The following is a 13,900-nucleotide window of genomic DNA, read 5'->3' on the forward strand; positions in this document are numbered from 1 at the left end:
GAAGGCGGAAGCGGAAGTCTGAGCCTCGGGCGGAGCCGGAAGAGGCGGGAGCGCGGGGACGGCCACGTGTGAGCCGGGACGGGCCGTCAAGCACATGGCGGGAGGACTCCTGGGACTGAGGGGGGAAGGAGCCGTGGGAGGAATCCGGTTTAAACCTACCCGACAGGAGGCTGGCCGGTGGCCAGCAGCAAGCTGCTTCTGCAGTCCCAGGACTCGGGTGCCGACCTGGGCCCATGCCCTTGCTCAGTTGGCCCCGCCCCCCCCGGGGGTTCATTGATCTGTAAAGTGTGGCAGAAGCTGTCGGGCTCCCGGGGGCGTTAGAAGCGTTGAAAAGCGTCCCGGGAAGTCCCAATCTAACCGAGGTGGAGGAAACACACAGGCACCTAGGACCCTCCCCTCCCCAAACCCCCCTTGCTAGGGGTAGGCAAAGTCAAGTCAGGCCCTCTTAAGAAAGTGAAGGAAGGGGCAGCTAGGTGGCGCAGTGGATAGAGCACCGGCCCTGGATTCAGGAGTACCTGAGTTCAAATCCTGCCTCAGACACTTACTAGCTGTGTGACCCTGGGCAAGTCACTTAACCCCAATTGCCTCACTAAAAAAAAAGTGTAGGAAGAACCACTGCGGGAGGTTGGAGGGGCATGGGGGGGGGCGGGAGGAGGAAGAAGAGGATGGTGGCACTGGAGAGGGAAATAAGAACAAGTGTTCTCCTCTGGGGGAGCCCTCCAGGGTGAATGCAGGAAGATTGGATATGAACTATCAGGAAGCAACTAGTAGTCCAGGGTAGCGCGTAGCTCACTGCTGTGTGACTTTTGGGCAAACTCCTTCCCCTTCCTGGGCCTCTTTTTCCTCCGTACTAGGTGACCTCTAAGGCTTTCTTGTGGGCACATTCCAGTCAATCTACAAGCATTCATTGAGTGCCTATGTGCCAGGCACTGGAAATTAAAAGTACAAAGAAAACTCTCCATACTTGTCTAATGCTTGTTGCCTCAAAAAACAAAAGCACAAAACCCAGCACCTGGCAGATACTGGTGCTTGCATGGGCAGCCCTTAGAAATGGCCAAGATGACTGTAAAAGTCCTGCAATGGCCTGACTATGGATAGTAGTAAAGACTTCTGGGAAAAAACATCAGAGTTAGAACCCATGAGCTCAATAAAAGGTGACAAAAGTGACCCTGCCTCCAGCTCATCTGCCAAGGGCTGACCTGAAAATATACTGTAGTCAGGGGTTTTAATTTTTGATCCTGAGTGTGATTGGAAGTAGAAGCCTCTTTAATATTAGCTCTTACTATTTGATCCTGAAAACTGGAACATCAATAAACCATTCTGTATTCTTTAAAATTAGGGTTTTTCTTCAAGTCAATTCTTTGGTGAGGAAGGCAGGCAGGGCACTTGGGCCAAAAAAAATACATGGAATGACTAATGCAGAAATGTTTACTGTGATTGTACATACATAATTTATATCACTGTTTTCTGTCCGGGAGAGGGGGAGGGAAGAGAGGGAGAAAAATTTGGAACTCAAAATCTTATAAAAGCAAATGTTAAATCTTTACATCTAACAGGAAAATTATAAAATAATTTTAAGATAAAAAAATGTGGAAGCCTTGCAAATGACAAAACATCATCCTCAGAAAATGGTTGTGACAAAAGACTTTATTTTCAAGCTTTATACAGTATAGAAAAGTGTTGTTACGAAATATGGAATTGTTAGAACTGCCTATTCAAGCCCTACTTCCCATCTTCTGTCCCAAGTCCTTAGAAAACAGCCTAAGCCTCCTCTTACTTAACTTCCACTGTCTTGTATTAGTGTTAGGTGATTCCTCAACTCCTGTCCCAGACACCCAGCACTGATCTCTAACATTGGATCATTATAGAGTTGAAGTCAGAAAGAATCTGGATTTGAATCTTGGTTCTGCTAATTGAATTTGTGAACCTTAGACAGGTCACAATCTCTCAGGGCCCGTTTCCTCAAATAAAATGAAAGGAGTTAGAAAGGGCCTGAAGAGATCATCTGATCTAACTTCATTGTTTTAAGTCTTTATTGATGTCTTTTATCGTGACATTGGGACAGCTAGGTGGCATGGTAGATGGAGTCCTGGGCCTGGAGTCAGCATCAGCAAGTTGTTCTTAATGTTTCAGTCATGTCCTAGTCTGCGTAACCATTTAGGGTTCTCTTGGCAAAGATACAGGAGTGGTTTGCCATTTCCTTTTCCAGCTCATTTTATAGCTGAGAAAATTGAAGCAATCAGGGTTAAATGACTTGCCCAGGGTCACACAGCTAGTGTCTAAGGCCTAATTTGAACTCAGACCCTGTGACCCTAGCAAGTTATTTAACCTCTCTGCCTTAGTTTCCTCAGCTGTAAAATGACCTGGAGAAGGAAATGGCAAACCACTCTTGGATCTTTGCTAAGAAAAACCCAAATGGGGTCATAGGAGAATTGGACATAACTGAAACTGAACAAGTTTTAACATCCTTCATTCCCAAATTGTGTGTGTGTAAACATATATCCCTCTCCTATCCTGTAAGCCATTCCTTGCCCCTTTTTTTTGGTGTGACAATTGGGGTTAAGTGACTTGCCCAGGGTCACACAGTATCAAGTGTCTGAGGCCAGATTTGAACTCAGGCCCTCCTGAATCCAGGGCCGATGCTCTATCCACTGTGCCACCTAGCTGCCCCTAGCCATCCCTTGTTAAAGATTTTAAGAGGAAAGAAAAAAGGTAAAAAGGCCTTGACCATGATGACAGTATGAACAATACTGAATACCCAAAGTTCCCCACAGCTGCAATGAAGGAGCTACTTTTCTCAATCATGTCTTGTGGCCTATTTTGCAGATGAGGGAACTGAGGCTTTGAAGGGGAAAGGGGACCTGGCTATTAAGTAGAACTGGGACATGCAGCCAGTACTTTTTCCCACCATATCCTCCCTTCTTCAAACAAGTAACACCCTAAATAGGAACGGACAAGCCCTCTGGTCCTGAGGGAAAGCTAACACGGGGACATCGGGTGATCCAAAGCCCCGATTCATACACAAGCCCAGAGGACAACAAAACCTCCTCTAAGCTGGCGAGTTAGAGACTGGCATTTGGCACTTCTCCCTGAGATCCTTCTCAGGAATAGTCGGTACTTTAGTGAGACAGATCAGCTCCCTGAATTCTGCTGCTCCACAATTAGCTTTAGTCTTTGTCAGCCTTTCGAACATCTGATGTTATTTTAGGTTACATTGAGAAGCAGCCTCTAGAATAAGGAATCAAAATTTTAAGCCTGTCGTGGTCCTCTGTTCCAGTCAGATATGTACGCCCTGTATTGTCTTCAGTTCCAAGGGACACATTTTTAGGAAGCTTGAGTAAACTAGAACAATGACTAGGAGGGAGAGGAATTGAGGATTTCTTTTGCCTGAATATCAGACTGGAGGGGGTGGGTCAGGGTAACAGTCTCTCTAGTTGTCTTTGGAAGGTTCTCACATGGGGATGCCACAGAGAAAGGGAAGTCTAAGTGAGATGTTCCAAAGTGGGATAAAGTCTTCAGTCAGAGGGGATGTTCAGTGGCCTCTCTAATGAGTTTAAGTGCTACATTGTGGTGGGTTTTCTTTCTGAGGGTTCAGGTTTCCAGAGACAGGGCCTCCCATCCCACTTCCCTTTTCACTTGCTGAGCCTACGATTCAGGACCCCAAGATACCAGTGCAGCGCTCTCTCCACCACTCACAGCCAAGAGGTGATCTGAGAATTCCTGCTCACGCCAGACCAACTACTGACTGTCTGTAGTGACAGGAAGAGACCCACTAGCTCAGGGGGACCCCCTCAGACCTAGCCCAGCAGCGGATGCTGCCTTGTCTTCTGCCAGAGTCCATTCCCTCTCGCAGACAAGAGGCCTCCACAGGACTCAAAAGAAAATGGGACGGGAGGATTGCTGAATTCACTGAGGGAGCACGCAGACAGGCTCTGCTGTCTGGAACTACTCATCCTGGGGGGCGGTGGGTAGGGTGGTGAGGAAGCCGGGCAAAAAGGGAAGGCAGGAAGGATTGCTCAAGCACAGACTTCTAAAGAGCCCTTGACCTTCAGAGGCACCGTGAGAGGTAAACTCTGCCGGCAGCCGAGTACTCTCTTGCACCTCAGAGAGGGGGCCCACGGGGCCAGAGGCATTCCTTATAATAGGCCCTCTAGAGGTACCTACTATTGAAATCCCTTCAGGAGGTTCCGAAAGAGCATTGGACGGACACGATATTCCCGATGGCTTCTTGGCTGTCCGCTCAACGGGAGTGATCGTGTCATTCCAAAGCGCTTTCTATTCCAGAGTCCTGTCATTCCGGCCTTCTGACGAACTAGTGGCACAGGCCATGGCAGCCCCATACATGCCATAAGGCTCCCTTTGTTTCATCCTGCACAGGAGGCCCTGGATTCCACAGGCTGCAAAAGACCTTTATTTTGGAGAACCCCTCTTTCCCCAAAATAGTTTTGAGTAGAGAGAGCCTGCAAGGTAAAGGAGGAACTCTTAGAAGCTCAAGATATTGCTATCTGTAATACCCCCAATTTCTGACACTGGTATGGGGACAGTTTCCTGCTGGGGCCAGGGCTGGGCAAGAAAGCCAAGGGTTGTGCTAGCCACACACTCTCAAGCCCCAGTGCACCTGCCCAAGTACACTGCTATGGGGTGTCTCATGCTTTGCCAGGCAAGCTCATACTCCCCACTGATGTGCTTAAATGTAAAACAGTGACCTCTGGGCCCCCAAAAGAACATAGCCCCTGTTATCTTTCTCTGAGCTATATAGAGAATCCTGGGAGACTGGGTTCATGTAGCAAATGGGAAACAGCCCCAAAGGGTTTAAGCCCATTCTTATTGGCCTCTCCAAGCATGAGGCTCATCTAGTCCAAATAGCTAAATTTGAATCTCAACTGGTATGATATATAAACGTCAAGTTTAGCAGAAATCTAAGACAGATACTAAATACTTTCAGGGTTGTTTGTGGTGAGGAAAGCACTTTGTCAACCTTAAAGGGTAATCCCACTGAGTTATTATTAGCAAGGTCCCTTCCAGCTGTAAGGGTTCTTACTCCCTCCCACCCCACCCCTTAGCTGGGGGGGGGGGGAGGGGGAAGGGCCACACAGGAAGTTCACCCACATCAGCACCACAGGGCAGCTAGTCACAGCCACTTCAAGGCCAGCAGCTGGGGACTGCTGCTGCTGAACCCTGAGACAGTTGGAGTGGTTTTTCCCCAGGAAATGAGACACTATCTGTAATAAGCAGAGAAGCCTTGGGGCCCAAAGGGGGACCAAGTGGCCCATCTTCAGGGGAACGAGGAAGCTGGGCATCTCCTTGCTGAGGCAAACAAACAACAGGAGAGTGGGCCGGGCTCAGCAACTGGCTCTCTTCCATCTCAGGTTCCACAGTCTAAGACAGCCCACAAAAAGTCTAATAGCAACTCCCTTCTTCCACTCCAACCAAGTGCCTGGGTCTGTCCAGGGGCCCAGCTGAAGAGAAAAGGCTTGCAGCTGGAGCTGCTGTGAGAACAGCTGACGGAGGAGGAAGTTGGCCCCACACCAGAAGAGTGGGTCCCCTACTCTTCAATGTGGCAGCCTGCTCTCCCCCTCCCCCACACTCCCACATCCCCTGGCTTAGGACAGGCCTCCATCTTCTTCCTATTTCTTGCCTTAGGAAACTCTGAGGGAAGGGGGAAGTAAGGACTAGCCTGTCCTTGCTATTGCAAAGGGAGAGAGATACTCACCTGCCCTGATCTCAGTGGAAAGGGGTGGGGCTGGGGCTGGGGGTACAAACAGCCCCTGCCAGGTAAGGAGGTAGGAAAAATACAGGGTTGAGTGTTCAGAGATACATCTTTAGAATTTCTATTTAGTTTGTAAATGATTTTCTCACTAGCCACTCTACCCAAATGACTGAGTTCTTACTTGGTGGTTCAATGTAGGTGGCCAGGTACACCTGTGGCACCTGTGTCACACAACTCCAAGTTGTAACCGACACTACAGTTAGGAATCCAATGAGAGGGCAAGCAAGGCCCTTGCTGCCGGGCTCCCAGCAGAGGCACTTCAGGCCTGATTAGAGCCAGCCTAGGAGGGAAGACCCACAAAGGTCAGCTTCCTCCAGCACTGACTGCCCTTGGCCCCCCAGGGCTTGGGAGAGGCAGAGGGATGGAGATCCCACAGGCGCCCAGGCAGGAGAGCAGGGAACGAAATCCAACTGCAGCTGGAATGCTCTGGAGACAACAGCTGCTTTTGGGATTCCGTTGCCCGCTGTCAAGCTGTTGGAGACACTTCGGCCCCTGGGGGCCCCCTCAGGACCCTGGCATGGAGCATCAGGCCTCGGCACTTACCATAGCGCTTGTGCACAGGCTTGGCCCCTGCCTGGATTCTCCATAGCAGTGAGGGCTGAGAAGAAAGTTCTCCCAGCTATGGGAGGAGAACAGTTCCAAACGCCAAAAGCCTGTGTCTCCTTTCGTCTCTCCCCCCCATGCAGCCCCAATGCCCCTGGCTGGGGCTAGTCTCCCTCTAGGGGCTGCCCTGCAGCTATTGCCCCAGCTCTGCCTGGGAGGAATATGCCTTCAGTCAGTTCTCAGCTGTTACACCACAGGCACCCACTCCAGCTGAGGCAGCTCCAGGCAGGATGAGGCACCTGGTGAAACTGAGCCAAAGCAGTCGGAAAACAAAGCAGTCACCTGTGGCTACAGGAACAATGGGGGGGGGAGGGTAGGGAGGGGGAGGAGGAGAGGGAAAAGTAGAGGAGGAGGGGCAGGAAGACGAGGCTGCCCCTGGGACTTGGGGCCTGAAAGAGTGAGAATGGCTCCTTGGGAGCCAGGAAATCTGAGCTGCCTCAAACCCTAATCCGGATTAGGCCAGGAGAGGCTCTCCCCCTGGGGATTATGAGCAACAGTACAAGGAAACTGCTGCTGCTCCAAAGGCCCTCCCCACAGAGCACCCTTCACCCAGTATCCCAGACATAAGGCAAGGGGCCTCCTGAGAAGAGGAATACCATTTCAAACAGCAAACCCTCAAGGTCTCAGGGTTGGACATGGGCATTCCCCTGCCCTGAAAGGAGGTCGTCCTGCTGGATCCAGCCTATGAGTCCCAGAATAATACTTCAGGCCTCACAACAACAATCTTGTGAGGAAGTGTAAAGCAAGGGTCTTCATTCTGTAGACAGACCCAGGAGGGAGCGTTGGGCAAGATCACCTAATAAATGTTGGAGCCAGGGTCAAACTCAGTACTCGATCGAGTGTGTTATTTCCATGTTGAGACACCAACCATTGAGAGCCAGGTTCTGGTTACTGCTTGGCTTGGAGGAGGACCTTTGCGAGGCAATCAAGAAGGAAATGAATCCAGGGCTGTGCAGAGTATTGGTTGTCAGAAAGGAACTAGGTCCTGGGGCTGCAAGGAGAGAGGAAGTGAATCCACCGAGGGCAGAAGCAGCCTGTGTGTGTGTGTGGCCTCTCTAGCTCCTGTGGGCATTCTGGAGCTTGAGGTCAGAACCAGCAGCCCAGGATTCTAAGGGAAAGGGCGAAAGAAGCCTGGGAGACTGGTTTCTGGAGTCTGTGCCCAGCCAGGGAGCCAAAGACAAGGTCTACTGGGCTACATGTATGTGACCCGAAGGGCCTCCAAGGGGGTACAGAGGGAGGAGGCAGGGCAGGGAAGTACCTAAGAAGGAAAAGCTTCTATACAGAACCCGGGCCTTTCTGCCCAAGTAAAGATCTTCCTCCTTATGCCCAATCATAGGATTCAGAGCTGGAAGAGACCTTAGAGATCATATAGCCTAGATTCATTCTACAGTTGAGGAAACTGAGGCGCAGAGAAGGGACTTGCCTAAAACAGAATCCAGACCTACTATACATGAGGAATGCACTCCTCTCCTCTGCTCCCTTGCCTTCTCTCGCTCAGCTCAGGTTCCCCTTCCTCCTCCTTCACAAAAAACCACCACCACCACCTACTTACTTTATAAATACCAGTTGCTTATTTATCTGTTTAGAAGATAGTTTCCCCTGCAAGCTTCATTTTTTGTTTTGTTTTTTTTGCCTTCATATCCGTAATCCCTGGCATACACAGTCCCTGACACTTAGTGGGTACTTAAGGCTTGTTCATTAACTTCAACCCTCTTTCTAGCACACTTTTCCTTCCTACCAGCCAGGGCACCCACCCCCATTAATCGTAACTGCTCTACAGGTTGTTAACAGTGCCCCAGAGAGTACCCTATGCCCACCAGCCTATTGACAGCACTGGATCATCGAACCTAGTGAGGGATCCCCCGTTTGTCCTAGGGCAGACCTCAGGGTAAGGCAGAAGTGGTACTTGCCTCCAGGACACACAGTACATTCAGATTTCCTCTAATTCCTCCTGGTTCAGTTGAACAGGCCATATCTGTGCTTCATTCCTTTCCTATCAAGACACAGAGTAGTTATATGTAGTAGAAAATAATTCAAGACTCACATGGCAGCTTAAGGACCAGTGTGGGTGAACCCCAGCCAAGACACTAAATCCTCATCTGTAAAAAGGGGGTCACAATGCTTATACAATTTACATTTTGAAGCCGTTGTGAGGAAAGCATTTCATTAAATATGAGCTCTCCTGAGCTCAGGTGTCCTCCCTCCCTCCCCATCCCTTTTCAGAGCTGGCTATACAAGAGGGCCTCAGGCCTCTCACTGTGCTAATACAGGCCTGCACCCCAAGCTGTCACACCATGGAAGCCATTGGATGGCAGCATTCTACAGCTAGATTTGGAGTCTGAGGTTTGGGTTCCAAAAGTGAATCAATCTCTGTAGGCCTTCACTTTCCTCATTTGCAGTGACTGAGTTGAAAGTGAGCACCTAGATTTCTTCCAGTTCTAATCCTTTGATCTCTATCATACTTCAGGATGCTAGGGCAGTCTTGTTGGGTCCCATCTTTATTGGGGCCTGCAGGAAGTGCACAGAATCAAGTTCTGGAGTTGGGGAGGGGGGAGGGTGAAGAGCAGGAGAGAAGCCTGATGATGAGATCAGATGTTTTAAAGAAGGGTCTAATTACAGATTCCCAATTGTTATGTGACTGTCACCTCCAGCTCTCCACAGGACAGAGTTTCTTGTAACTCTTCCCTGCCCAGGCTTAGGAAGGACAGAGCCACATAGGCAAGCGCAAAAACTAAAAAAGTCAAGCTATGTATCCTGGGCCAGCTTGTGCCCTGGTGACTCCAACCCTAGGTCTGTCCCACCTATTGCCTTGGGGCTGCAGTTCTCAGCAGGATGTGAGACCAAGAGCAGAAGTAAGAGGAGGAAATGCTTGTGGGAAGCCCAGGAGCCAAGAAGCAGGAATCAGAGAGTGTGGAATCCAAGGCCTAGGGGAAATATGAACATACCCACCCACTCCCTCTAAGCTGCAGAGCCTCTTTTCCCCAGAATTAGTGAGGCGAGTACACTCCGCTTCTTCCTGCAGGTTACTGGCAAGACGGCCTGGGGGCTGGATCCCTGTTCTAAGTGTGCCCTAGTCTCAAGCTAAGATGTGTTAGCTACGGTTGGGATCACTGTACTCTGGTGGAGCCAGTTAGAAGGGAAGGAAACTTTGAGAACACTTTTGCATTTCAGTGGAAAACCAGGATAAGGCTATCCAGAATTAAGAGGACGTTGGCGCTGGGAAAGAGCCACAAAGCCCCTGGCCTCACCATTTGGGTGGCGTGTCTAAGAGTCGGCTGGGCACCTCGGTTCTCTCCTCTCCACCATCCATCTCCAGCCTCGGCCTCCCCCCCCCCCCCCAACCTTAAGGCTCCAGCCGCCTCTTCCTCCTCCCTCTCCTACCCCTGCGGGTGGCGGGGCTGCCTTTGGCCGGAACAGCCAGGGCACTGGGAGCTCGTCGCCGTCAGCTCTGGCATCTGCAGCCTACGGCTCAGAGCCTCCAGCTTCCTCTTGGCCACGGCCACATGGCAGTGCCCGGAGGCTCCAACCTGGGTTCAGTCGGCCCTTCCCCCGCCCCCTAGGCTCGGCTGGGAAACCCTCCGCCCAGTCCGCGGGGGCCGGTGTCCGCTGGGATTTTCTTCCGAGCAGCCTCGGGAGGAGTGCAGAGGGGGCGCCGCAGGGGTGGGGCAGGTTCAAAGGACTGGGTTCGAGGGGAGCAGGGGGACGGAGTCGGCCCGCGGAGGGGGGTTCTGGAGAGAAGCGCTGTACACCCGTGAGCTCCCGGGGGGAGCCCCCGCGTTCCAGAAAGGGTCCGGCAGAGGGGCTGGGCTTGGGACCCGTCCCACGGGCGAGCTGACACGGAAAGGGCTCTCAGGGGGCAGTAGCAGGACACAGTGGGAGTCCGGGGCGGTGGCCCCGGCTTGGGGCGATCGATCTCTCAAGTGGGCGGACTGCAGGACACCTACCCTGGGGTAGGCTGGGGTCCAAGGGGGAGGCTAGATCGGGCCCCTCTTACCTGCCGAGGTCCCTGCACGGGGCAGCAGGGGAACTTTCCCCTCCGGTAGGGCCGGGCAACCAGCTGGGGCCGGAGAGGGGGGACGGGGGCGGGGGAAAGGGGGAAAGGGGGTAGGCGTAAGGGGATGCGCCGTGCCCCGCCCCAGATGCATCGCGAGCCAGACCCCTCCGTGCGCGGGGCACTCTGCGCACTGATCCTCGGCCGCCCCAACTCTCGAGGCCCTTTATAGCGGCGCCGCCCCCCGCCCCCACCCCCACCCCCGCCGCGAGCTCCCGCCGCAGCCAACCAGCGCGCGCCCTCCCTCCTCCTGAACCCCGCCCCGCCTCCCACGGCCACCCGGGCAGAGCTGGAGCTGCTGGGCCTCGGGGCTGGGCGGAGGGAGGGAAGGAGAGAGGGAGGGAGGGCTTCCTCCAGCCCCACCCTATCCCTCTCTCCTCTCCCCGCCTTGCCCGGGTGCGGGGCCGCCCCCTAACGGCCGAATCCCTGACAGTTGGGAAAGTTCCAGGCCTCGGACGGGACTGGGCGGGGTGCCCCGCCTGGGAGTGGCGCCATTGCCCTCGGGCCTGACGACGGGAGGTCTGGGGTGCAGTCACCCGTGGAGCAGCATCACTAAACCCAGGGGGCAAGTCCTGCTCCTGGGGCCCCAGTTTTGTCGCCCCATTCCTGCCCCCAATACTCCTAGTCCTGTCCCTGATGTCCTGCCCCTGTCCCCCAATCTTGTCTGGGCAGCCCCTATCGTGCCTTCAGCCCCTCCCCTGCAGCATCTCAATCCTGCCTCCCGCCATTTCCTTAGTTTCCCTCCATCTCCCTCCTCCACGGCCCCATTACTTCCCCTAGTTCTTCTCCCACAGTCTCCAGCCCCTCACCATAGCACTTTATCCTCAAATCTTGCCAGCCGCCCCAATTTATCCACGGCCTCAGCCCTCGGTCCACAGGCTCTGGTGTCACAGCCCGACCCCGACAAGTCCCAGGGCCATACTGCCACACTCCGCAGCCTTTCACCCATTGTCCCAATGACAAATTCAGAGAAAAGCTAGAAAATGGAACTTGGCCAGAAAATCTTCATTGTTAGACAAGGAGCCCTAAAGTTTTTGTCTTTTCCCCTGAGCTTTCAGCCCAAGTAAATGGAGGGGAGGGCGAGTCAATGCTTTGCACTTTCCTTTCCCCAGTTTGGGAGGGGATAAGGATGAAAAACTTCAGATTAGATCAAAGGGAGGCAAGGTGAGACTAGGAAGAATCAAAATATTATTTAGAAGGGAGTGGACTATTGCGGGAGGTGAGGTGGTAGTGCAAATATGAACCAGGGATCAGGGAAATGGAAAGGGGGCAATGATGAGAGGCACCCCTAGGGTGAGAGGCCCTGGTAATAGTGGAAAGAGTTTAGGATCTGGAGTTCAAAGAGATGAGCTGGAAATCCTTGTCATGACACTTTCTAGCTCTGTCTTTCCAGCTCTGGAAGAGAAATATTAGAATTTGCACCACTTATCCCTCTGAACTGTTGCAGGGAAAGCACTTTAAGAATCAGTCTAGGGGGGGTGGCTAGGTGGCACAGTGGATAAGCACCGGCCCTGGATTCAGGAATTCCTGAGTTCAAATCTGGCCTCAGACACTTGAGACTTACTAGCTGTGTGACCCTGGGCAAGTCACTTAACCCCAATTGCCTCACCAAAAAAAAAAAAAAATCAGTCTAGGAATGGGTATTGTTACTATGTAACTACTATGAACAATTACTAGTGTAGTAACAGCTCTAGTAGTAGGTACATACCTGCCCAGGAGACAAGCACAAATCAAGGAAGGGTCCTATCAAGGGTTTGGAAGCAAAAATAAGAAGACAATTTTTTGCCCCAGTAAAAGCATTCAGGTGCTGGTAACAGAAAAGGACTATGGCCCTGCCTCAGGGCCCCTCCCCTTCTCTCCTCACACAGCTGGTGCTTCTTGGGGAATTTGATACCTGAAAACTGATGGGATTAGCCAGGTCCCCTTTCTGCCATGGCACAGAGCCAGCTTACAGGTGTTCAGGTCCCTTCTTCCCTCTCCTTTCTTCCCAGCTCCTTTCCCACAGTCCCAAAACACTTAACCTCTCCTAAGTCCCTTGCCTTCTGTGTGAGAGCCTGACCAAGAGCATTTTGATGGTACTAGCCTTTGGGGCTTCAGTGGCCTCAGAATTAGTGTTTGACTATCAGCAGCTATTGGTGCCTTTTCCAGGAGCTGAGCGATGCCTTCAGGCTCTCAGCTGTCCTTGTAAATGCTAGTTCCTGACTAGGTGAAAGTTCATGTTCCAAGAGGCCAAGGCTAAAACCCTTGACATGACTTTCCTTATTCTTTACTCCTAAACTGAGGGACAGTCAGTCTAAAGGTGCTGGTGAGGCATGGTGAGAAGATAGGCAGGGGCCTCTAATTGATGAAACTTTAACCTTTGGTAGCTCCCCAGTTGCATTAATACACTAGAAATATCACTGGGTTTACAAACAGAAGACTTGAGTTTGTATCTTGGCTCAATATACCTCCTTGACTCTATATGGATTAACTCTATATAACCTTGGGCAACAAACTTCATCTGTTTGTTCCTGAGCTCCCTCATCTTTATAAATGAAGGGTTTGGACCATCAAGATCCATCTCCTATTTCTAACATTCTGTGCTGCTGTCTGAACTCCTGATCTTGGCATTCAAAGGCCTCTACCATCTTGCTTTTAACCCACCATCAATACAAAGGGGTTTTTTGTTTGTTTTTCTAGGGCAGTGAGACTTGCCCAGGGTCACGTAGCTAGTAAGTGTCAAGTGTCTGAGGCTGGATTTGAACTCTGGTCCTCCTGGATCCAAGGCCAGTGCTTTATCCACTGCGCCACCTAGCTGCCCCTTTAACCCACCATCAAAGACTCATACTATTCTCTCCAGTCCTTCCATCTACTCTATAGGTATTTTGTGTTTGCCTGTGTGTATGTCTCCATTTATTAAGCAGATTCAAAGGGAAATAGTGGATATAGTTTTACAACTAATGTGTGAAGGAATTGTGGGAATTGAGTGAACCACACTGATTTCATCTTGTGACTCAATTCTGGAACTAGCTCAGTTCACTTTTTATTTAATTATGGGTCTAGTTGGATTTCTGTCTTGTGAGAAAATTTATTGCATTATTTGAATCTAGCCCCTCATGGCTGGGAAGTTGGACTACCTCTACCTGTTGCTTAGAAACCCTTAACTAAGGACCTAAGTCATTCTGACCAGAAACTCATGAGATCCAAATATTGATATAAGGAGTTTTCTCACAATTATACATCTCAAGCAACCTATAGTTACTGTTTCCCTTATCCTTTGATTGAATGCAGACATTGCAGGGCAGGGGGGGGGGGTGTAGGAAACCTTTTTTGTTTCAAAGAATTCCACCTGTTCACTGTTACCCTCCAAACTCAGAAAGCTCCTGATCTTTCCTCCAAATAGAAATCAGATGACCTAATCTTGGAACAGGTTTATATCCTGTTTTTTATTTTATTTTTAAATTTAAAATTTTTATTTTATTTTTTTTGCAGGGCAA

The sequence above is a fragment of the Dromiciops gliroides genome, chromosome 1 (assembly GCF_019393635.1).
Source record: "Dromiciops gliroides isolate mDroGli1 chromosome 1, mDroGli1.pri, whole genome shotgun sequence".
Taxonomy (NCBI): domain Eukaryota; kingdom Metazoa; phylum Chordata; class Mammalia; order Microbiotheria; family Microbiotheriidae; genus Dromiciops; species Dromiciops gliroides.